The following is a 26,247-nucleotide window of genomic DNA, read 5'->3' as shown; positions in this document are numbered from 1 at the left end:
AAGATAAAAGGTATCAATAAAATCTATTTTTAAAAAGAAATTAGGAAACAGTCAATTGTAATAAGAGACTTGGAGTTGGAGTCAGGAAGACATGAATTTGAATTCTTCCCCAGACACTTCCTAACTGTGTGATCCAGGGAAAAATCACTTAACCTCAGTCGGCTTCAGCATCCTCATATGTAAAATGGGCATCATAATAGCACCCATTTCACAAGGTTATTGGAAGGATCAAGAGGCAACATGGACAGTGCTTTGCAAGTCTTATAGCACTATATAAATTCCAGCTATGATTAGCTATTGTTAGTGGCTTTTGTTTTGGCTAAAAAGGTTGTAAAGATAGTAACTCTTGTGCTCTCCTCTTTTTCTATGATCATCGAAAAAACCTGGGTCCATTCCATTGGAGCTCTTTGGAATCTTCTCAGCTGCTGAAGTTTCTGAAGGCAGACAACTCTGCCAAATGCTATGCAAAAGTTAATCCAAAGTGACATTGTCTCAGAACCAGGAGTGTAAAGTCTGATGTTGTAACTATTGGAATGACGCCACCTGCTGGAGACTTACTGTAGGAAAGCTCCGCCGGGAGGAGAAGGCACCTGAGGGCAAGACATGTGGCTTTTCTTTGGCGTCAGGAAGTGACATTTGCTTGTGGGAGGAAGAGGGGGCCAGGCTGGTGCTCTCGCTCTTTTTCATGAGAACTCTGGTGGAGAGTGGAGCTAAAAATGCGCTCTCCCTTTGATAGATAGATGAATGTAGGCCTTTCTCTTTATCTTCACCAAATTCTTATTCTCCTTAATGCTTAAAAATCTAACTCTTGTAAAGCTTATAATTTATTGGTGACCACTCATTGGATATTTTAGACAGCCTAGCTAGAATTTTAGCCCCTTACAATGTGAAGACAAATAAATATAGAGGGTATAGGCGCCATTTCTCCTGAACCCCTCCCCACCCCAATTTTTGTGATGAAATTTCCTGGGCCGCCTGAGTTTTCTTCTGTGATGCTTATGAATCTTTCTTGAGTCCTGTGTATCCCAAACACTCCCCCATTATCATGCCTCTTTGTGTACTTGTTTTTCCCCCCAACTTGATTTAAAAGACATAAAGGAGATGGGGGTGGCACGGGTTAAGGAATGTAGAGAATAAAGAGAAGCCCCAGCTCATGTCTCCATTACCACTAGCAATGAAAAATTCCTAGAAAAGCTCTTAGCACCGTAGAGGCTAAATTTGTAAAGCACTAAGAGAAATCAGGATTCTAGAATTAACCGTTACTACTGAAATTGCTGAGTCAGGGGTGTGACATCATTAGAACCATGCTTTAGAAAGGTCACTTTAGCAGAGGAGTATGGAGAGATCAGAGGCAGGAAGACTCACCTGTAAGCTATTGCAGTATTCAGGTGTGAGGTGATGAGGGCCTGACCGAGGGTGAGGACAGTATAGGAGGGGAGGAGGGGATGCATGTGAAAGATCTGAGAAAGTAGAATTGACAGAACCTGGCAACAGATTGGATATGGGAGCTGACAAGGAGGTCTAGAGGATGATGCCTAGGTTACAAGGTAACTTGGAGGGTGGAAAAGTTCAGAAGAGGAGAGAATTTGGGAGGAAAGATCCAGTTTAAACATGTTGAGTTTAAGATGTCTAGAGGACACCCAGTTCAGGATGTCTACTAAGCAGTTGGAGATTTGAGGATTGAGACAGAGGTGAGCAGAGAGATTAGGGTTGGATAAATAGGTCTGCTCTACCCCATCTCACTCTCCAAAGTTAGATGTGAGCTCTTAAGTAATGAGTCCCATGTCCTGGCATAGTGGATTGACCCAGGGTCAGGAAGCCCTGGGTTGGATATCTGTATGACTTACTGGCCAATTACTGGTTCTGGGATCCTGTGCAAGTCACTTCACCTCTCTGAGGATCAGTTTCTTCACCTGTAAAATGAGTATCTATGTCACAGGGCTGTTGCAGGGCTCTGATATGATAACATATAAAACACTTTGCAGACCTTCAAGCGTTATATAATTGTAAGCTATTGTGGTTCTTATAATGAGTCTATTTTTTAACTCTCTCCAACTCTCAAGACTATTGTCTACCTTCTTTTCCTGGCCATGCTCTCCTTTGACAGTGCTCTATTCTGCTTTTCCTACACAGAAATGAGCCTGGTCAGCAGGGCATGATGTGGTGACTCACCTGACCCAGGCAACTCTGAGTGGTCCTGACATCATGTGGGAGGGCTTCTCCTATGCCTCTGTGTGACGAGAAAGCCACAGTTAACTGACAGTTAGTGTCAAGGGTCTGAGGTCGGATTTGAACTCAGGTCCTTCTGAATCCAGGGCTGGTGCTTTATCCACTGCGCCACCTAGCTGCCCCCAAGGTTCAGTATCTTTTCAGAAAAAACTAGCCTAGGCCAAACAGGGGAGGGGTGTTAGGAAAACCTAGCTCAGCTCCCATGGAATGGAGGCCGGAGGTGGGACCCTCTGGCAAACCCTACCACACTTACTCTAGGAATATGTATATGGGGGAAAGCTATAAATAAAATAAAAATTTAATAAAAATTTACAGATCAACTTTTAGGATACTGCCTCTACATATATTACAAATCAGACATGTGTAAGCATGTCAAGGCACCTATTAAGCTGGTTTAGTAATTTGAGCTACAATCTGCAGTATCTTTTTTTAACTTTATAGATCACATGTTTGGGTCTCCTCTGTGTTTAATTCATTTATTGTTCTGGTCCAGAAGACCACCTCTTATGGCCCCGACAGAGGCTGCCGTATGTAGGCTAGGGATCTATCTTGTTCCATCTGGTTCTCTGTCATAACTTTCAGGAAAGTGCCCAGGACAATACATTAGAGAGGAGCCTGTGGAGGGTGGACGTTTGTGTCATTATCTTTTCATTTCTCCATCTTCGTGTCCAGTGGGATTGTGCCCCCCAACCCCCCAGTAACCATCCCCTACTCTGCTTTCTCATGGAACCTGCTCTGACCCTACCATGAAAGCACTATGGATTATCATTTGTAGTCCCAAGAAAAGTGCATTGAGTCAATCATTATCAGGTGCCTGCTCTGGGCAAAGCTGTTGGGCTAGGACTTTCTTCAAGGAATTTGCAGGAATAGTCAGTTCACCAGCATGGTACACAATGTCCCAGCCTAAGTGGATTTGGGATTTGGAGAACTAAGCACTGGGCGAGTGACTGTGATATTAAATTGTGAATGTTTAAATTGTCATCTGGACCCTGATTCTGGAGTTGGGAGACAGCTTGATTCAAAACTTCCTTTGAGGTGAAGGTAGAGAAAATTGTCATAGGATCCTCCATCTCAAGTTGAAAAGGACCTCGGGGTCATGGTCTGATGTCTTCATTTTACAGATGGGTCAGCTGCAGTTGAAAGGAGTGAAGTGACTTCCCAGGTAATGTGAGTCAGAGGCAGGATTGGAACCCAGGTCCTCTGATCCCAAATCTTGTAATCTTTCCAATGTACCCAGCTATGTCTTGTAATAGCTGTTATTGTTGCTCACTCTAAATTGAAAAGTATCTTTGTGGTTGCATTTTATATCTTGTCTCATTCATATTTGTATATTCAATGTATATCACAGTGTTTTGTTCTGTAATGAGCTAGCAGTGTGAACATTATTTTGTTAAAGCACCATGACTTCCTTGCTTAATGTTTATACCCATCTAATCAAACAAATTGAAATTGGATTGTAGCTGTTGTACATGCATAAGGAAGCATAATGTAGCTGTTATTTTCCAGTTAAAATGCAGGTCTGGATGAGATAAAATTGATTTTTCTAAGCTATTTGGGGACATTGTGTGTTGATTGAATTTTCACTTAGGTTTTCACAGACAAGGGGAAAGGGCTTTATTTATTTGTTTCTTGCTGATGTCATTCTTTAGAAATATTTCACCCTTATTAGGGCTTCAGATACCTTTATATATTGGGTTTTTGTTTGTTCATTGGTTCATAATTTACTTGAAATCGCCACAAACCTGAAAGCAGTTGACAATTTATTGAGAAAGGGGAGGGGAATAAAAATTAAGTACAATCCTATTATAACATAGGCTGTTTCTACAATAAAGATACTACCAATCCTGTATCATCAGGGAATAATATATATTTTTTTATAATTGAATTGTCCAGATAGCTGAAGATTGTTCCCTTAAGTTCCACCACTCTAATTTTGACAAGTTCTGATAGAAGTCTATCTGAAATGTGTTACATGTTCTACTACCCTCTTACACAGAAAATGCAGGATATATTGTTTTAAGAGTCATCACTGGATCCTTAGCAGTGTGCGCAGTGCTCCACACCCATAGTCTCCCACTTCTGCACACACCAGTGTTTGTCCTGTCTTCACTAATGTAGATCACAACCTTCTCCACGGTTTTGGTAGAATCGCTTCATGAGTCCTCTGGTGGATAAGTCTCTCTGAATTTGGTTAAGCAAGTGCTTGGGCAACAGACAGTCTGTTGCTGGGCTCATTCCTGATGTTTTTCCAGCTTGACGTAGGACCAATCAGAGCTTGGGCATCTCTGACACCATCTTTGAGAACCCAGGGTCACTTCTCAGCTGTGATAAGATGCTGGAGGGGGTTAACAGAGGATACTGAACATAATTGAATTTTTCCTTGATTTTTAACACCGACTGTGGTATCTCAGGTGATCGCTCTTATAAGCCATTGAAGTACGTACATAGGTCTGTTTGACCCTGCAATAAGGTCTCCCCTCCCTGAATTTACTGTACTTTTAGTTGGTGCTTTTTATAGTTTTTGCCTCACTGACAGCTGTCACTGCTCACTGCTGTCAATGTGCATGCCTCTGTCAGCCTCATCTCCCTCCTCATCTACATTTTCTAAATTTGCTTTATCCCAGGGAAGTAGATAATCAAGCCCATTGGTTCTTCCTTTAGTTTTTGAGTGTGATTTAACAGTTTTATTAATATCTTTTGGTTTTGCATCACCTTCATTTCTGAAATTATTTCCCCTAACTAGCAAGTCAACCCTTCTAAACAGAGATTGAAGAAAAGAATGAGAAAGAAAAGGTTAGCAAAGCCATATTCAACATGTAGTCCAGCTAGTGCTCCCCATGCTCTCCGTTCTGTCATCCCCAATCTCTGAAAAGATGGGAAGGTGGGAAGGAAGGTACCTTTTTCCTTCAGCTCTTCTCCAGGGCCAGGATCTTTGGTCATTACAATTATACAGAGCTCAGTTCCTTCTTCTGTTCTTTCCATTGACATTGTGGTAATCGTTGTGTAGATTGTTTTCCTGGTTCTACCTGCTTCGAGCTACTTCAGTTTCTGTTTCATTCCATATATCCACATCTTTCATATTCATCCTTTCTTCCAATGCTTGATACTCCTTTCCTTTACTAACCACCCTGTTGAGTTCAGCAGTTCACCTGTCAGTGAATATCTACTTTGTTTCCAGTTCTCTGCAGACTCAGAAAGGACCAATATGAATAATTTCTACGTGGGACCTTTCTTTCTGACTGACCTCCTTGGTGTATAAGCCCAGCAGTAGGATCTCTCAGCCAGAGGACCTGGACATTTTAGCCACTGCTAGCATAATTCCAAATTGCTTTCTGGGAGCATTTGAACCAGCTCACAACTCCATTAGTAGGGTATTAATTGGACCTGTCATTCCACAGCTCCTCCAACACCAGCTCTTTCTATCTTTTGTCATCTTTGCCCAATTTGTTGAGTGTGAGGTGGAACCTCAGAGTTGTTCTGATTTGCATTTCTCTTATTTTTAGTAATTTGGAACAAATTTTGGCGCAGTCATTAATAGTTTGCAATTCTTTTGAAAATCTTTCCTATCTTAGCTCTTACTTTAGACAAAATTCTGATAAGTTGAGTATATAATCTGTCCCATTAGTGAAGTTCATGAGCTTTAGTACATGGACTTTGAGACAGATGCTTTGTCTGCTGAGATTTTTTTATTACTTCTGTGCTTGGAATTGCTTTCTAGATAGTCAAGGTCACTTTTGGATAAGTGAGGTATTGCTATATATGAAAAAAGACATCCCATAAATCAATAATACTCATTCCTATGTATAGGGCATGGCAAAGATCACAAAATGCTTTGTTAATAGCAACCCTTTGAGCTTCTTCATTGGTAAAATGGCAGGGGGAGTTTGTAGCACATTTAATGTTCCTTCCAGCTTCAAATGTATGATCCTATGATAGATAGCACTGCTACTCTTAGCCTATTTTGCAGATGGGGAAGCATGGCTTAGGAGGGCTAAGTAAGTCAGCTGGCCTGAGTCACACAGCTAATGAGAGCTGTAATAAATACTCCAGAACAGCCAGATCTTCTGACTCAAGGGTCAAGGCATTCTTTACTACATTATCATGAACCGAACATGGAACAACTGATTGGTTTAAGATTTGAAAAGGAGCATGACAAGGCTGTATGCTGCTTATTTATTTCACTTATATGCAGAGTACATCATGCAAAATGCCAGGCTGCATAAATCAAAAGCCAGAATTAAAGTTGCTGGGAGAAATATCAACAATCTACCTCATATGCAGGTTATACCACTTGTGGCAGACAGAAAGTGAAGAGGAATTAGGAAGCCTCTTGATGAGGGTGAAAGGGGAGAGTGTAAAAAACTGGCTTAACATCAAAAAACCTTGGGCTCAAAGATCACTGCAATTAGCAACTGCAGCCATGAAATTAAAAGACCCTTGCTCCCTGGAAGAAAAGCTATGGCAAATCTGGACAGCATCCTAAAAAGCAGAGACATCACCTTGTCGACAAAGGTCCATATAGTCAAAGCTATGGTTTTTCCAGTAGCAATGTATGGCTGTGAGAATTGGACTATAAGGAAAACTGAGCACTGCAGAATTGTGGTGCTGGGAGAAGACTTTTGAGAATCCCTTGGACAGCAAGGAGATCAAATCAGTCAATATTTAAAATTAATTCAAGCTCTTCACTGGAAGGTCAAATACTGAAGCTGAAACTTAAATACTTTGGCCACATAATGAGAAGACACAACTCACTGGAAAAGAGCCTGATATTGAGAAAGATGGGAGGCAAAAGGAGAAGGGGACGGCAGAGGATGAGATGGCTGGAGAGTGTCCTGGAAACAAGGAACATGAACCAGGACAGACTGAGAGATAGTGGAGGATGGAATGGCCTAGCCTACTGTGCTCCATGGGGTCACAAAGAGTTGGACAGGACTGAGCAATGACAAAATCAAATCGTGTCCCTCCCAGCAAACACACCTGCCCATGCAAAAGCTGAAAACAGCACAACTATAGAATAGGAGTTAGTTACCTCTCGCAATACAAGAATTTAAAAGGGAGTTTTACTATGCCTTCTGTGTGCTTCTGGGGAATTAAACATGACAGAAATTTCCTATTAGCAGAATTCTTCCTTTAAAATTATCTTCTGATGCCTCATCATTGCATGTAAGTCAAACTAGGTTCATGAAGCTTATACCAGTAAAATACAATCTCAGGCAGATCCTTCTGACTCAAGAAAGTTGAGACTCATTTCTTTCATCTGAGGTGAAGAGGCAAGCCACTTTTAGGCTCATTACCAGGATGGCCATGGTGAACCCATGATGGGTTTTTTTTGGACAGCAATTCTGCTCAGTTATAGAAGGGTTGTCCTCCAGAATAATAATGACGGGTGTTTATATATCACCTAAAGGTTTTCAGAGTATTCTATATACTTTATTTCATTTGATCCTAACGACAAAGGGCTCAAGGTACTATAAGAAAAGGAAATTTCAAATCCAGCTTTGCCAGTCATTCAGAATGGTTCTGTTGGCCTGTAGAAGCTTCCTAGGTTTTAGAAATGAATGGTCGAATCACTAATTCCCCCAAAGAAACAAATGAAGAGAGGAAAAAAGGATAAGAGAGGGGGAAATCTCCCAAAGAATAAAGTCAGCATATTTGAAGTGGGACCCTGGGATTTTCTCTTCAGCTCCCTTCTGGCCGTGCCTAAGCATTTTGAAGTGCTCTCCCTCGCCTAACTTAGCACCATTTTATCACTACTGGCATTAGACGAGGGCGGGGGGGGGGGGGGGGCAGCTCAGCAGCTGCATACCAATGAGGGAGCAGTGTTGGGGAGGGGGCCCTTTAACTCGGGCAGTGACTCCACTGAAAACAAAGGCTGCCTTCTTTGAAAAGTGGGATTGGCAGACAAGTACGGGATGTGAACTCCAGACAGAATCCTGTATTTGGGGGGGGGGGGAGAAATACCACCTCTTCGGTGATCCTGAATTTGCTTTTTAGAATCTAGTTCCTCGGAATTTATTAAATCAAAATTCACGTTCTGATCTTTGAGCACAAAGGCATCCTGCTATTGGGTTCCAGCTACTTCCCTTGAAGTGACAGTTGTATATTTTTAGGAACGTAACCCCGGAGCTCAACTTTCCCAAAGAGGATATTAACATTTTTGATATGGCTTGAGTGTACTTTTCACAAAACTCAAAAGGGAGTGCCCAGTAATGGAGACCATCGTCGCAGGAAACATCCACCACTTCGTTCTTGTCCTGAACTCTGTGGTCTTTTTGCCTGCCCCCCCTCCCCCCAGGCCATGAAAGAACCAGAGCTCTCCTCTGGCCTCTGTTGGCTCGCAGCTGTACCCAATCAGCATGGCCCCTCCACACTGCCAGTGGTAGGGAGGGCGGGAGTACTCCCGAGGAGGAGAGCTGGAGCCGACGTGGTTTTGTTTAACTTGCTACAAAATGAACGAGGCGCTGTTCTCTGGGGGGATTCGGAACGGGTCATGCAAGTGCCCGGAGCGGCAGGGAAGCACAGGCAGTTGGCTTCATCACCTGATGGTGTTGCACGCTACAGTGACCGAGGAATAGGACCGACCGCGCAGAAAACCGGGGAGTTCTGCCCGCAGATCTGCGGGGCTGGACATTCAGTTCCCGTCTGTGGTGCAATTTAAAAGGTAAGTCATTTGGAAGAAAAGGCAAGCCACCACTTCTGCAAGGTAATTGCCTTTGTCTACCGGTGTTTTTGCAGGAAGAGGAAAAGACTTGAAAGAGCTGGTAGCTGCTACAAAGCCCCGGGAGTTCCTTGTGTGACAAAGGGAGTCCTGGGCTTTTGCCTTGCAAAAGCTGACACAACCACCTTCAGCAAAGCAGTGCTAGCAGAACTCTGCTCTGTGTGTGTGTGTGTGTGTGTGTGTGTGTGTGTGTGTGTGTGTGTGTGTGCCTGTCTGTCTGTCTGCACGGGTGCTGCCCGGCTCTGTATGCAAGATACTACTTTTTTAAGTGGTACGAGAATGAAAAAAGTAGTTCAAATCTTTACAGGAGCACCGATAATAGTAGCATTCATCTTTAATTCCAACTCTCCAGCTCCCCAGAAAGCTGTGGTTACCGGTTTTATTGTTGATTGATTCAAAATGGACATTTCAAAGGGCCTGGGTGTAGTTTCTTATTATTTATTGGTAGTCCTTTGCATTTGGGCAAATAGATACATAGATATCAATACATCAGAGATGATTTGCTCAGGGTAAATGCATCTATGTGAGGCTTTTGGGGTCAGGAAAAAGTATTATTTTGGCAATCCATTCTTTGGCTTTGTAATCCCTTTTTTTGGTTATATATTTTGGTAATAATAAATGATGTTTGATACAGAAAGCTGTGTACAGCAACAACAACAACAAAAAAACCTATTTGATTTAATATATTAATAATGTGGCTGCCATGAGAAGAAAAAAAAATTTTTAAGCACCAAGAAATAACAGGTTTATAGTGTTGCTTGTATTTTCAGTGTACATGAACCAGCTTGGTTCTTTTAATTGAAAAGGAAACTTCAGGCTTTAAACATTGCTTAAACACTAGATCAGGTTCCCAGGGGACCTGCCCCTTTTCCATCATCTATGTATCCCTCTACTGATAATTACAACCTGGTGCACGTATTGATTCACTAATTGATGTATAGCTGTGAATCCTCATTACTGAACTGGATGAGAGAAGGTGGAAGAAGAGGCAGTCCCATTAATCTTCTTTTCTTTTTATAACTGCAGCTGCACGCTTGGGTTTGATTTGTAACACAAATGGCGGGGTTCTATCTGCTCTCCTTATTCCTGTACTCATTTCTGTGTTCTTGGTACTAGAATATTAAGCAACTTGGATCTTGTGTAATAAACTCAGTTCATAAGCTTCACTATGTTCCTTTTAGTTGCTACTTTTAGTTGGAAGGCATTATCAAGTTCTTCAGGCATTTCCAAAAATTTGATTTGGAAAATTGTTGTAAATGACTCTTTGTAAATAGCATCAGTGAATTCATTGGACAGAATGGACAGTGAAACTTTTGTTGTCATAGTGATTTCTATCAAGAGATTAAATGAAGTCTTTCCACAAAGAGATGGCCAGATCATGTCATTTACTGGTTGTCTTTGGTGAGCAGAAACCATGCTTGCTATCCTGCGTCTCCTACCCCTTCCGACTCTTCAGAGGCACTAGCCAAGTTGTATTAACACCAGGCACATCTAGTCCTCAGAGCTCACAGATCAGCCACTTGTAGGGGAATCTCTTCTATTCAGTTTACTTCCCATTCCAACAAGCTCTAATTGTCAAGATTAGAAAAGACCCCAGAGATCTCACAAACCCCAACGACCATCCAGCTTCTACTTGAAGACCATAATTGCTGGGGATATCACCAATTCTCAAGTGATAGGTTGCTACATTTGGGGATAGGTCGGAAGAAGTTTTTCCTTCTTTCAGGCTAACATTGACTTCTTCATCTGACACCCTTCATGCCCAGTTCTGAGTCTGTAGGCCCAGGATAAAACAGGGGAAGTCCCTTTTTTCCTGTACACTCAGTCTTCTCTTCTTCTCCAGACTAAAATTCCTAGATATTTCCCCTCATAGACAGGTTTTGTAAAAAAAATTTTAAGATGCTGCCTCAATCCTAAACTCTTGTAGTATTTATTTGAACCTAAATCTAGGACTTAATTTTTTTAATCTGTCTCTTAATTGGATAGAATACTGGATCAGAGTTCAGAAAGACCAGAGTTCAAATGTGACCTCAGACACTACTAGCTATGTGACCCTGGACAAATCACTTAATGCCTGCCTGCATAAAACTGGAGAAGGAAATGGTCAACCATTCCACTGTCTTTGCCAAGAAAACTCTGTCAACAGTTGGTCCACAGGGTTACAAAGAGTTAAACATGACTGAAAAACGGAACCAAAATGTGCCACACACTATAGAAATGCTGGGGATACAAATAAAGGCAAAAGACCCAGCCCTAGTCCTCCATGCTAATGGGGGAGACAACATGCAAATAAAGAAATATGTAGTGTGACCCTGGGCAAGTCACTTAACCCTCATTGCCCCGAAAAAAAAAAAAAAGAAAGATACCAACAAGATATGTACTGGATCAATTGGGGATAGTCTCAGAAGGAAGGAACTAAGATTAAGAGGTTAAGTGACTTATCCATGGCACACAACCAGTATGTGTGAGAGACCAAAGACAGGACTTGAACCCAGATCTTTCTGAATCCAGGCAGGATCTCTGTCCACCATGCCATGCTGCTTCTCACTCTGCGTTCTGTGAGACTAAAAATGGGGATGTCCTGTCTCATAGAATCAGACCTCTAGAAGTGGAAAGGGCCTTGGAGATCTAGCTTCTTGTTGGATAAATGAGTCCATAGAGACTGATGTGCCAGAGGTCACACAGGGAGAGAAGGTAATCATTCTCCTGCCTCTCAAGCTCTATCCCTGTAGCTCTGCCAGGATATTCATAGCCTCTTATTACTGTGGTCCAAACTGGGTTTTGAATTTCTTCTGTTTTCAAGCTTGCTGCTTCTATCTTTGAAAAGCCCTTGCTGATTTCCATTTAAATGAGGCCACCTTTTCTGCTTTCCTTCCCTAGCCAGTGAGCTCTCTCCTTTTCTGGTGCTATTAACCAGGCTGAGGTTTCCCTGAACTTTTCCCCCACCCCCTTCTCTCTCTCTCCCTCTCCTTCACTGGCTCCCTCATGGCCTCTCCATAGCTCATTAACATCTTTGTGGCAGGGGAAGATGTCAGAAACTGAAATTTCCCTGTGCTACTGACTAGGATTTCTGAAAAAGTTTTGGTGGGGGAAATACTTGTTTAAAATAAGGTTACATTTTAATTCTCCTTACTTTGGATAATCAAGAAATGACTTGTTCTACTTTAATCATTTCAACTTTTTAAAAACCTCTGTCCAGGGTATTTAACGGTCAAATCTGTATTATACATAGAAACCAGTATTTCTAACACTGAATAATAATAATAATAATAATAATAATAATAATAATAATAATAATAATAATAATAAGGGCGGGTAGGTGGTGCAGTGGATAGAGCACCGGCCCTGGATTCAGGAGGACCTGAGTTCAAATCTGGCCTCAGACACTTGATACTAGCTGTGTGACCCTGGGCAAGTCACTTAACCCTCATTGCCCTGCCATTAAAACAAAACAAAACAATAATAATAATAATGGTGGTGGTGATGATGATGAAGATAGAATTTATATAGTGCTTTAAGGTTTGCAAACTTCTCTACAAATCTCTTATTTGATCATTGCAACATATCCTGGGAAACCCTAATTTTTATTATTATTCTGGGAAGTGCTATTATTATCCCCAGTTACAGATGAGAAAACTGAGGCTGACAGAGATTAAGTGATTTGTCCAGGGTCACATAGCTAGTGCATGTCTGAGGATGAGTTTGAACTTGGATCTTCCGGACTACAGGTCCAGCTCGCTATATATAGAGTCACTAATATAAATGCATACTCCTAGCTTGTAGTGTTTACTTTTCTTTTTCTATGCATCAGTTTTTAAAAGTTTACAGTGAGATGGGTAGAACTGATGAGAAGACACAACTCAGCTATTTGGGGCGGGGTTGGGGGGGGGAGAGAGAGAGAGAGAGAGAGAGAGAGAGAGAGCAAGTGTGCATGATCTGTAAATAGCATGAAACATGAAAATATTTCATTTTCCATTTTTAAAGCCTAAGTTGTAACTCTTCTGGCTCTGATATATAACTAGATTTTTATTCCGACCCCCCCTCCCATGGATTGTGTGTGTGTGTGTGTGTGTGTGTAGATACACACACAATTTATATATATATAATTTAAATATATATAAAATATATTATATAATTTTTATATGTACATACATTACATGTGTATATCCACATACATGTATGTTTGCAGTATTGTCTTCATGTAGTAAGTGCACAGAAGTAAAAACCAGGGCCCATCTGATAGGAGGAGAAAAGTTTTCAGCGACAGGACTCTAATCGATTTTGTTGCACAGTGAGTTTTGACCTGAGCTTTTCCTGCTCTTGTCCATGAAAAGGCATTCCCAGGAGCAGCAGCAACTGGAGCAATAATGGCAGATGTTTCTAGAGCACATAGAATTTTGCAAAGAACTTTACTATTTTATATTCCAAAAGGATGTTTGTGCATTTGCCTTTCCTTCTACTTTGCTGTCCTTCTACCTTGCTGAGGTTATTTTGAAATCTCGACTCAGCTTGGTGTCATGTAGCGGATGAATGTTTTCTCCATTGCATAGTCACCGCAATTTATGTAGTCATGTTTCATATTTTACAAAAGCACTTTCATGTCATATGTCTTTGAATCTTTACAACAATACCAGGCGGGGAAGAGAAAATTCACTCCCCACATTTCATAGCTGAAGAAAACACTCAGTAACAGAAATGAGGGGACTTGCTGGGGCTCACACAGTCACCATGGGGGAACCAGGACCCAGTACCCAAGACCCTGATTCAAATTCTGACACTCTTTCCACAACATCTCACTGCTTCTTCACTATTGAATGGATGGAAATGGAAAAATGCAATTATTTCATTACTCAAATTGTGGGAAATCCCTCCATGCATTCCCCAGTTGGATGATCAACCCTTTGTAATTGATTTTAAAGTTATTTTTCTGTAAGCACCACTGTCCCTTGGGATAAAGTGGAAACTGTGCTCTGTGGTACTAACTAGGACTGTTAGAGTAACAGCTAAGCTTATGTGGCAACTTATTCTTTGATTTAATTGTAATGTCCTTCGTACCTCTGCAAGTCGTTCTGGGAGCCTTTTAAAAAATATTTCTTTATTTTCTAGGAGCTATTTTTTAATTCTATACCCCATTTTTCTTGTATCCACAAAAAATAAAATAAAGTGCTTTAGTTTTTGTTGTGCCTTCTTCCTTTAATAAATCAAAAGTGCTTCTTTTTGTTGCTTCTTTAGGCTTTTGAGATTCAAAAGGTTCAAATGCTTGAGTAATTAGAGAACTCGAGTTTTGAAACTCGAGTGTAGAGCATATTGTGTTGGGTGTGTTTGCCTTCCTTAGAAAGGCCCATCAATGTAAGTAAGCCCATTAAAAGTTATGTAATTGGGATCATAGGCAGATGAGGAAGAACTGAGGGGATTTTGATTGCACTGGCCAGTCTTTACCAGGCCTTGCCCAGTGATCTTAGGAGATTCATGTATGTACAGGGATGAATAAATTATGATGGCCTAGATAATTGCAGAGAACAAGAGCAGCAACAAGACACTTGTGCCCTCAATTAGCCTGATTCTGTCATTTTCAAGTTTGGATCTTTGCTCGGTTACCTGAAAATGCTCCATTTCTAGTTGTCCGGATTTTCTTGTAACAAGTGCTGTTGGACTTTGAAATGGGCTTTAAGATATCATAGAGCCTGTGGTTTCCCACCCCCAACCAATTCATAATATAGGCCAGTAACATCTAAATTCTCTACTATGGACAGCTCTCTGGAGTCTCAGCTCCTAGGAAGCTCAAGAAATGGGACCTGGGAATTACAAAGGTACCTGGGAAGCTTGGGAGGAAGAAGAGTCAGGCAGTGTTTGAATTTTGAAGATGTCTGGTTGACTCCTAAAAGAAGGAAGGACTTTTGTTTGCAAAATGTTTGCAGACTGATAACAATTTCCTGGAGGAGTTTGGGGACTTGGGCTGCAGTCCGTACATATTCGGACACCCTGTTTAGACTGTTATTATCAATCCCATAAATGAAGCCAAATGTTCAAGTCTTTGTTTTTGTTAAAGCAGCACACTTGGAGCAAGAAGTCATTCACTTGGGTTTGGCTGCAATCTAAGGGGCTTCAGCTAAACCCACTTTAAGCTTTAATCTTCCAAAAAACCTGGCAAGATTCTCAAAAATTGAACTCCAAGAATCAATTAGACTCTACTGTGACTTGTGATTCCCTTCTACTACTGAGTTTTCCTTTCAGTTCTCCTCTTGAAAGCTTATCCCCTCTGCATTTTCATGTGCATTTCCATTTATTTCTTTCAGATGGTTTGGGAGGAGAGAAGCTGGAAAAAAGGAGACTTGCTGAACAGGGAGGTTAGGTGTTTATTCAAAGCAAGCCCAGAGACCCCATCCTTCTAAGACTTTATAGCAACTTTTAACCCTGACCTTGGATGTGCATATCACGAAGAGGCTTTTTCTTACATAATCTTAGCATCCAGGCCAATGCATTCAGTTGTTCTAATTAGATAGCAAAAAAGTTGATTTCTCTCAGGGTAGAAGTCAAGAAGATTATCTCAGAAGTCAATCGTGTTATTGATCTGCAAACTGAAGGAATTTATAGAGCATTTTCTTGAGCAGAGAAACGGTTTTTCACTTTGATAAATGTTTTGAAAAAGGCATCAACTTAAAGCCCAGGAAAAGTTAATGTTGTTTACCATGGAGATGATCAGGAAGCATAGATTTCCACTGCTTTCAAATAGACTCTCAAGAGATTAATAATGTTCACTGAGCTTGGTTGCTGTCCAGAGAATGGAAATATGTTTTACTAGCATTGTTTCTGATCACATGATAACTAAAAATCATTTTAAAGTGCCATAGCAAATCCTTTAATGTAGTTGGAGAGAAGAATTATAGTCAGCTCTCATTTATCCAAAATTCAACATGCTTTCAAGTTTCTGTTGTCATAACCAAATGGAATAGGTGAAAGCTCCTTTGTTTTCTGGTGTTCGGTGTCTATTATTGTATTTAAATGTAGTTTTTACTCAGATTGTTTAGGCATCTGGTTGATTGTTGTAATCACTAAAGATGTCTAATTTATTACCTTTTTTTTTTGGCCGGGGCAATGAGGGTTAAGTGACTTGCCCAGGGTCACACAGCTAGTAAGTGTCAAGTGTCTGAGGCTGAATTTGAACTCAGGTCCTCCTGAATCCAGGGCTGGTGCTCTCTATCCACTGCGCCACCTAGCTGCTCCCTCTAATTTATTACCAAACAGGAAGAGGCGTTAAATGATACCAGTATAAAATGAACCACCCTGGCTCACTCAGTATCTTCAAACAAAGGCTGAACGTCAGCTTTTCAAGCATGGTGTAGAATGGATTCTTGTGGTGGGACTAGATCATCTTTGAGGTTCCATTCCACTCAGAGATTCTATTCCCTCCAAACCAAAAGATGGCTGTTACAGTGAACCTGAGAGCATATATATGCATTAGGCTCAGACAAGGGGTTCATAATCCAATTGAATTTTCTGCATAGAATGGGAAGTTAGGGGAGAATCATGAGTAGAGGGAGAAATAGGGACCAAACTGGCCATTTCACTCATGTAAGGAACCCTCAGATAAAGAAACCCCCTCCATCAATATACCAATGCAGGTTGACACCTTTCTGTCAGTTATAGTCTTTGAGTTGCTTAGAGCACAGAGAAGTTAAGTGACTTACCCAGGGTCACACAGGACTTCCTGGCTTCAGAGGCCAGCTTTGTGTGCTGCTAAGTAGGGTAATGACATAGGAAGGCTAAGAAGTTGTCATTTCCTAACTCAAACTTCAGTAGTATGGCTTCTTAATTTCTTGAAGTGTTAGGAATTCACAAACTATCAGACCTACTTGTACTCAAATGTTAATACGGAAGGAAGGAGGAAGGGAGGGAGCCAAATAGAAATGATTTGAGCATTTGTGATCATTGAAGATTATTGATAGCAGGAATCCCAAACACATCTCACTTGATCATATAGTAACCAGTTCAGTATCTGAGAGAAAACATGAGGGAGGAATAAATGGATGAAAGTGGGATTCAGAATAAAACCCTTAAGAATGAAACATGCGGGGCAGCTAGGTGATGCAGTGGATAAAGCACTGGTCCTGGATTCAGGAGCACTTGAGTTCAAATCCGGCCTCAGACACTTAACGCTTACTAGCTGTGTGACCCTGGGCAAGTCACCAAAAAAAAAAAAAAAAAGAATTAAACATGCCATCTTGGCTAACTTCAATTGCTGACTCTTCTTTAGATTTGTCTGAGGGAGGCTCCTTGGCAGTATATCCCAGCATGCACTGCCAGGTGTCTCAAGCCTTCTTGGTGGAACACTCGTCTACATCCTCTCGAGCTGCTCTTGCTTTGTGCATTACAGATAGTTCTCTCTTTACATAAGGGAACCATTCTGCAGATCTCTACAGAATGTGAATTTGCCCATAGATGTGGGGAAGGGAGGCAGGAAGGAAGGGGGAAAGCCCACAGTTCAAGGATACACTGCTGCTAGAGACAGAGAAACAAAAGTGGGAGGAGGAACATAGTGGGGAGGGTCCAGGCACTTGAGGGCCTGACTGGAACTGATGAGAACATGGGGTTGCTGGGGGAGGCAGTTGGGACTAGATATAGACTCAGGAGAGGATAGGAGAGGATGGGCAACACATGAGGACTGGGTATAATACTGAGTATTGACCAATGGAAGACAGACACGTGGAGCCAGACATGTTGGTGGTTGGACAGAAATGGGCAAGCTCTCTTCTCTTGGTGTCTGAAGTCTCGAGCCAAGCCCCTGATTTGGTGGCAGTAATGGCTCCACGTGGATGTTCTGCTTTCACTTGGAGCTGTTTTTTGTTTGTTTGTTTTTTCAGTTTTTGTTTTTTGGGGGAGAGGGGCAGTGGGAAGCCACAGAGTTCAGAGCAGAGAGAGAACATGGTATTGAACAGTAAAGTTATGATGGCCAGATTGGGGGAGAATGTGGATTTCTTTCCGAATTCTTTATGTGAAGTTGAATTTGTGTAACACATAAAGTGAAAACTGTACAAGCTTACTTGGTGTTTAAGTGTTTTTAACAGCTCTGCTTTCAGGAAGCTTACTCTCCCCCAGTTTCACAAATAGGGCTTAATTTACCAATTTTATCTTGCTTTTCCTTGATTGGAAGTTTATACACACCTCATGAGAATTAAATAAGAAATGTGTGTTTTCTTTCTTCTCTAATAGCCAGAACAACAGCTTTCTAATTTGGCATCGTTGAAAGCTGAAACCTCTGTAAATTCCATTTCTTCCAAAGACATTCTAGTTCCTGACAGCTTTGTGATGCCCTTCTCTCCCTCCCAGCAGACTATGTTGCTGCCCTGTCTTCTCAGAAAGCTCTATGACTTCTATCTCTGGATAGAGATGAATATTTGTCACCAAGCCACAAATAGTTGTACCTATAGATTCAAATAACTTAGTTTTGAATCTCTGGCTTCTCATTGGTTTGTGTTTTACTTATAATTCCCACTGTTTGGGTACAACACACTAGCCTGTGCCCCGACATAGTCAAAGGATGGCCTGATGTAATGTGTAGGACTGTGCTTGGAAAAGTGACATATTAAGGGTTCTGTCCTCTACTCCTCACTCTGTGTCATGTTAAATACCTCCTCAAAGCCCCAATCCTAATGTGTAAGCATCCTTTCTGCACTCTTCCCAGTCATGGTTAGAGATAGCATTTCTATAGGCAAGCTCAAGGAAAAGAAATGGTTAATGCAGAAATATGCTTAATGTTATTTTATATATATATATATATATATATGTATGTATGTATGTGTGTGTGTGTGTGTGTGTGTGTGTGTGTGTGTGTGTGTGTATCACCTATATCAGATTACCTGCTGTTTAGGGGAGAGGGGAGGGAGGGAGAAAAATCTGAAATTGGAAAGCTTGTATAAACAAATGTTGAGAACTATCTTTACATGTAACTGGAAAAAAATAAAATACTTTTATCAGAAAAGAAATGGTTAATAACAGACATCTTCAGCCTTTCTCTGGTCAAGGACCCCTTTGGCATTCTGGTGAAACTTATGAACCTCTTAAGACTCAGAATCATGTTACCTGTGTAAAACATGGAGAATTACAAAGGAAACCAATTCTAGCCAAGTATGGTTATCAGAACATCTTTTGGAAGTTCACAAACCCCAGATTAAGAACCCTGAGCTTATAGACTTCATGTTGGCCCTGCTAGATAAGCCTTAAAGTGTGGACTCGATGTCATTTTCATCATCATCACTCTTGTTAGAAAGCATTTTTCAAGCATAGGGGTGGTGCTGGACTAAGGTTCGTTTATATAGAGACTCAATCTCCTTGGAGATTCAAGAGAGAAAACTAAAAGTAATGGATTGAAGTTGCAAAGAGGCCACTTTGGCCTTGATATTGGGAAAAATTCCCTTCCAATTAGAGCTATTCAAAAGTGGAATGAACCCCCTTTGGGAGGCAATGAGTCACTAGAGGTGTCATCAGGCAAAGGTGGATCAGAGCCCTTGTTTGGGGTGGGGGTTGTGAGGAGCTGGGGGAGGAGAGTTCTTGTTCAGCTCCAGACATCTGAGGCTTCTCTTAACTCTTATAAAAAGTAACAGTACACAAGTTAGATATGGTCAGGCTGGACATTCGAAGAGGTTGTTGGTAAACAACTGTGATGCAGACAAGCATCCACAAGTATGAGCCAGTTCACAAAGAGTTATGCAGACAAAGAGATCAAGTCTTTACATACGTGCAGCCAGTAGTGGAAAGTGTTGGGTAGGAGTCACATAGCAGGTTGTTAGGAGCTTGGAGGCTCAGGTAGAGTGGAAGGACAGGGCATCTGCTTTGTTTGTTCTTAGTTGGCTGATGAAGGTCATTGTCATTCTGATGTTTTTATGGGGAATTTCCTTTTAATTTGGATGTACGATAACAAATACAAAGCATTTCTCATCTTTCAGGTAAGGGGGTTGGCTTATTTCAATGGAAACATTGCAAATTACATATATGTCCTGCATCCCAAGCAACTACTAGGGACATACTGATGAGGCAATCATGAGTTATTTCAAGATAGCATTACGGGGCAGCTAGGTGGCTCAATGGATAAAGCACTGGCCCTGGATTCAGGAGTACCTGAGTTCAGATCCGGCCTTGGACACTTGACATATACTAGCTGTGTGACCCTGGGCAAGTCATTTAACCCCCATTGCCCTGCAAAAAAAAAAAAAAGATAGCATTGCATTCGTTTCTTTCATTTTTCATGCTGGATTCTTACGTAGCAAAGAAAAAATAAGAATATATTTAGCTCTAAATTTAACTTCCTTTAGTCTCAGCATTTGCATAAAACAAGTTTGGGTTGAGGAATATCTCTGGTAGATATACACAGGGAAGCTAATTATGTAAGATAGTTGTGATCCTGACGGCTTTGAATGATATTTTGAATATCACTTGGAGAAATCTTTGTTAATAGCAGGTTTTCTTTGGGGCATTGAAATCAAGTGTCACCTTCAATCCAAAGAGAATCTCCTTGGATAGGTTTGGCATTTAAGGGTGTTGAAGCTTCTTATTTTACTTTTTTTCAGGTCTGCCTTCAAGAAAAGGTGTTGCTTTTGTATCACTTACATTACGTTAGTGAATTTGTACTTGATCTAATTTAGAATGCTCATCAAGTCTGCTTTTTTTCCCCATCAAGTGAAAGAAACGTGGAAGGTGTTTGCCACAGTGTAAGCAAAAGAATCTGTATCAATCACAAAGTCCAAAACAGGACAGCGAAGTCTCAGGATCATCTTGAATGGAGGTTGATACCAGGATCCTTTAGACTTCATTTTTCGTGTGACTAATTTGATGAGGCTCCTAGGTGCAGAGACCATTGGACTTGGGTTCAAATTTTGGCTGGCCGGGCCAATCAAAGATATAATCAAGGGGCAACTAGGTAGCGCAGGGGAGAGGCTAGGTGACACAGTGGATAAAGCACAGGCCCTGGATTCGGGAGGACCTGAGTTTAAATCCAGCCTCAGACACTTGACACTTAGTAGCTGTGTGACCCTGGGGTAGTCACTTAACTCTCATTGCCCCGCCCCCCCCCCCAAAAAAAGCTATAATCACCTTTACTTTAGCACAGAGAAGAATACAATGTAGTTAGTCTGAGGAGGTAGGAGGAGACCAGTGGTTAGGGCCCTGCCTTTACTTCCCCCTATCTGGAGAAAATGCAGGATCAGCTGAGTTTTGCTTTCCTCTTGTTCACTATTTGACTGTAAGGTCTTTGTGGGCTGGGATCAGAGCTTACTTGGTACAATGTCTTGTGTCCTTCGTTCTCAAAAAGGACTAGGACATCAGGAAGTGATGTCATGACTTGCACTGAATTGGATTTAAGTGAGGTAGGGCTGTACAGAGTCACCAGCCTCACTCTCTCCTCCAGAGTCATCTGGATCCAGTGGCAAAATATGTATCAGGAGGACTGGAGATGGCTCCCTTGATAAATATTTGTTGAATAATCAGTGACCAAGTGATCCAAACTCCCAGATTAAATTACCTTCTCCAAAACTTCCCTACCAAGTTTTCCAGCCTAGCCCTGATCAGGCCATTGAAGTCTCTCTACCTTACACTTGGGGGGGGGGGGGGCGGGGGTGGAGGGGTATGAGGTAGTAGCAATTGGGGTTAAGTGACTTGCTCAGGGTCACATATCTAGTAAATGTCTGAGGGCAGATGTGAACTCGGGTCCCCCTGACTCCAGGGCTGGTGCTCTATCCCCTGAGCCACCTAGCTGTCCATACACTTTATTGTTGGGTTTTTGTTTTTGTTTTTTTGCAGGGCAATGGGGGTTAAGTGACTTGCCCAGGGTCACACAGCTAGTAAGTGTCAAGTGTCTGAGGCCAGATTTGAACTCAGGTACTCCTGAATCCAGGGCTGGTGCTTTATCCACTGCACCACCTAGCCGCCCCCGTCCATACACTTTAAACTCCCAGATAACTTCCCTCTTTCTCGCCCCCCCCCTCCCCCCCAGAGTCTGCAGCAAAGATGTTCACCATCTGAGGGGGAGAGGAGGAGATGTGTCCTAGTTTTGACCAGACAGTCTTGTGCCCTTCAGAACCTCCAGACCTTGCTTTCTCCCCTTCAGGCTGTCTCATAATAGCTCCTGAAGTTGCTCTAGGGTGACAGAAACAACATGGAATTGTAGGGGAAATGCTGGATTTGAAGCTAGAGGACCTGGGCTACTCTCTCTATTACCTTGAGCCAAGCTCTTCGCTTCTCTGGACCTCAGTTTCCTCATCTGTAAAAGGCCTACATAACATCTAATTCAGGGGTTCTTACCTTGGGGTCCATGAAATTTTTTTTTGAAGTTCTCTAATGTTTATTTTGATATAATTGGTTTCCTTTGTAATTCAGTGTATTTTATTCAATGCATTTAAAAACGTGATTCTGAGAAGGGGTCCATAAGCTACACCAGCCTGCCAGAGGGCTCTATAACAGCATAAACAAAGATTTCAGGGTCTCGAGTTTCCCCATTCTTCCCCATCCCGTCTCCCCCAGCACTCAATCCATGACCCTATGTGATGATGAGCCTGTACCCAGAAGTCCCGAAGAGGATGACTGTCTAGCCCAGGGGATAATAAGTGCACTGTGGAGAGCCTGGGAAGAATCAGAGCACGATGCCTGCCTTATGTGGTCGAGGGTTAAATTGTGAGGTAGCCTCTATGAAGTTCCACCAGAGGACTGCTTATAATCCAGCTAGCCCCAGGATGCCCAGCAGCTCTCCGGAAGTACTCCTCCATGGGAGGTGACAGCTGCTGGGCCCTTTCAGAACTTAGACAAAAGCACTTTCCCAGCCCACCATCTGTTCAGCTCCAGCCACACTGACAGCTCAGAGTGGGAGGAGGCCCCAGCCCCCTGGACACCATAGTGTAGGAGAGAGTGTATCAGCTCCCACCCACCATCTAAAGCCTGTATCTACTGGAGCCTATAGGGCAGTGGACTTGAAATCAGACAGACCCTGATCCAGATCCTGCTGGGCGAGCCTGGACAAATCACTTAACTCCCCTGGGCCTTAGTTTGCTCATCTGTAAACCACTGGGGCCTTATGCAGTAGCCTCAAAGGTACCTTACCAGCTCCAAAGCTATGAGCCCATGAAAACAGAACTTCAGTTGGATATGCGGCATGATGCCCTGACCAGCTCCATTCTGCTTGTTGGAAGACAGGAATCTACAATAAATTGGTCATTAAGGAAGAGGGAATAGACAGATTGGTGGGTTAGTGAGGTAGGTAGATATTCTGACATTAGTAACAACAGTACCGTCTCTCGTTTAGATAGGGTTTTTTAAGTACTTTCCTCATAACAACCTTGATAGATTTTTTTTGGGGGGGGGGGGCGCAATGAAGGTTAAGTGACTTGCCCAGGGTCACACAGCTAGTAAGTGTCAAGTGTCTGAAGCCGGATTTGAATTCAGGTCCTCCTGAATCCAGGGCCAGGGCTTTATCCAATGTGCCACCTAGCTGCCCCAATAGATATTTTTGATAGATATTTAATAGTATAAATATTCATATATCCATGATGAAGAAACTGAAGTGGAGAGCAATTAGTTGCCTTGCCCATGATGATATACAGTAGCAGGTATCTCATCTAGCTGCCTTCTCCTACAGACTGTCCCCTAGAGACAAAGAGCCAATATGCTCACCAGCAAACCTCATAGAGCAGGAGTTCAGTTTGGGGGTCATGGACTCCTTGGGTGGTCTAATGAGCCTATGTAGAATCATATTTTTAAATGCATTAAATCAAATACATAGGATTGTCAAGGAAACTAATTTTTGAAATATCATTTTTGAATTTTTTTTTAAAGGTCACAGACAACAGATTAAAACCCGCCATGGTTGAGACACGCCTTGTCTAAGGGATGCTTTACCTTCCATTTTAAGCCACCCTGTTTAGAGCTCAGCAATCTAGCATGGTAGCTACTGGTTCATGCACACTCTGAAGGCTGAGTTTGGGGTAGAAGACAATGAGTTTGTATTTTTCTCATGTTTTAATGGTGTTTGCCCATCCCCATAGTTGCCTTCTGTATAATGCATTTATATGACAGACTTTTGATCTCCAGTGTTCCACCTTGTTTAATGAATGATCAGAGCAAGATAATATTGTCTTTTTTAGAGGTTGGTGGGTTAAAAGCCTCTTCCCAGGGTTCACTGAGTGTCCGGTGGAGTCCTGGAAATGAAACTCCAGACTTAGTGGAGTCCAGTGAGCCAGTGCCCCAGCTCCATAAGTGTTCTCTTTCTTTCCCTCAGTTTTTGCCACTTCTTCTTTCCTTACACAGTCTGTTTTGGTCACTCCGTTGGTCTCCTATCTGCAGTTTTCTCCCACCGTCTCTGCCTCTCCTAAGGCTTCTCTCTTTCACCACTCCACTTTGTCCCCAATACTCCATTCTGAGAATGTCACTATGGACCCCTTCTTCACGTGTACAAAAGGATGATCCAGCAGCAAAGAGAATGAAAAAATAGACATGAAGAAAGTAGCTGTGTCTAATGTCTGAAATGGCAGTAAAATCATTTCAGCAGCTGGTGACAGGTGGTACAGTGGATAAAGTGCTGAGCCTGGAGTCAAGAAGACCTGAATTTAAATCCAGCTTTAATTGTGTGACCTAAAACAAGTTAGTTAACCTCTTTTTGATTCAGTTTTTTTCACCTGTAAAATGGGAATAATTATATTCCCCATGTCCCAGAGTTGTTGTGTAGATCAAATGAGAAAATAACTGTAAAACAAACTTAGCATAGTACCCAGCACATAGTGGACTCTATATAAATGTTAACTATTATTATCTGTTGTTGTTGTTGTTTACACAAAAGATAATTTTTCATCTCACAAGTTCCTTTAAAATACCAGCTGTTTGTTGAGGGGAGGGGGGACAAGAAGAATGAAGATGTGGGTTCATTATGTGAATGTTTACTGCAAGATTTTTCCCCTATTTGTCCATGGTATTTTAAGCTGGATTACTTTCCCACGTTGGTATGCTGCCTCGTAAATTGAGCCAATCTGTCTTGGCTTCATTGTGCACTGCCCAAAATGCATACTTAGGTGTGATTGAGTTCAGCTGAAAGAACTACTGGACTGGGGCATGATGGCAGTAATTAGGTGGGTGAAAAAGACTGGGTGGTAAATGCTATGTCATTGTATGCCAACATCCTGCTCTCCCTGTGAATGTGAATGCTAACGTGCTGTTTTTGCTCTGTTCCTTCATGCTGTCCGGGATTCAGAGAGAGGTAAATGATATTCTTTTTTTTTTCATCCTCAGTGTTTATTTGTCTGGCAACGCTCACTTGCTTTCTCCATAAAGTCACGCCACAATCACCATCATCTCTGTCTCCTAAACACAGGAGGTTGTTGGTTTTCCCTCCAAGCTGTCCTTGTATGTGTCCCATTGTCAGCCAGTGTATGGAAATAAATGCTTCGGAGGGTCTGCATTCTCCATGGTATTTCGGCCTATTTGGCAGCGATGCACTGAATGATTAAGCATGTAGAGGAACTTGCTAATTCATGCTAGTGACTAGGAGGATTCAGTGAACATGTTAGTGAGCAAACATGGGAGAAATGCTTAGGCAGTGCACCATGTCATGTAGCCAAACCTTTCTTGCTTGAAATATTATTGTTCATACTTCAGACAATATGTAAGTCCTCTGAGATCATAATTTAAAGTAAGGAAGTCCTAGGGGCAGCTAGGTGGAGCAGACACTGGCCTCAGACACTTGACACTTACCAGCTGTGAGACTCTGGGCAAATCACTTAAATCCAATTGCCTCACCAAAAAAAAATTTAAAAAGGGGCAGCTAGGTGGCACAGTGCATAGAGCACTGGCGCTGGAGTCAGGAGTACCTGAGTTCAAATACAGCCTCAGACACTTAACACTTACTAGCTGTGTGGCCCTGGGCAAGTCACTTAACCCCAATTGCCTCACTAAAAAAAAAAGAAAGTGAGGAAGTCCTGGCCATAGACGCTGCCTCTGATTCCTTTATTATCCATGAGTTCAGATCAGAGTCTAAAGTAAAGTATTTGAAAATCTTTCTCCCTGATCCTCCTTCCCTTTTCTTCTCCCCTTCCTCCTTTCTCTTTCCCCTTTCTTCCCCTTTCCCTTCCAGCTTCCTTTCCCTCCTTTTCCCATTTCTCCTTCCATTTCTTTTCCCTCTAATTTTCCCCCTTTCCCCATTTCTGGTGTGAAAAGTTTTGTTTTCTTTAAAACTACAACCATTAAGTCACTGATATGTTTACACGAAAGTGAATATTTCATTTGGCACTGAGTATTAGCCAGACCCTTGGGCTGCATTGTGCATTAGC

The 26,247-nt window shown here is 41.9% G+C and overlaps 1 protein-coding gene across 11 annotated transcripts in view; it reads left to right on the top strand.

Annotated features, from left to right (window-relative positions):
- The window catches only part of APBB2 (amyloid beta precursor protein binding family B member 2), a 432,194-nt gene that overhangs the window by 374,137 nt on the left and 31,810 nt on the right, over nt 1-26,247 (top strand). Inside the window, exons 1-2 of one of the 11 annotated variants that reach the window (XM_043970491.1) lie at nt 8,623-8,890; nt 25,173-25,178. The exons of 9 other annotated variants lie outside the window; for them this stretch is intronic. The gene's annotated coding sequence lies outside the window, so the exon portion shown is untranslated. Of the gene's footprint in view, nt 1-8,622; nt 8,891-25,172; nt 25,179-26,247 lie in introns of those variants that run through there. One more of the 11 variants, XM_043970492.1, reaches the window with a different exon arrangement.

This window comes from Dromiciops gliroides, chromosome 6 (genome assembly GCF_019393635.1).
Source record: "Dromiciops gliroides isolate mDroGli1 chromosome 6, mDroGli1.pri, whole genome shotgun sequence".
NCBI classification, from domain to species: domain Eukaryota; kingdom Metazoa; phylum Chordata; class Mammalia; order Microbiotheria; family Microbiotheriidae; genus Dromiciops; species Dromiciops gliroides.
The sequence above is the reverse complement of the archived record's forward strand: the minus strand, read 5'-3'. Positions and strand labels throughout refer to the sequence as shown.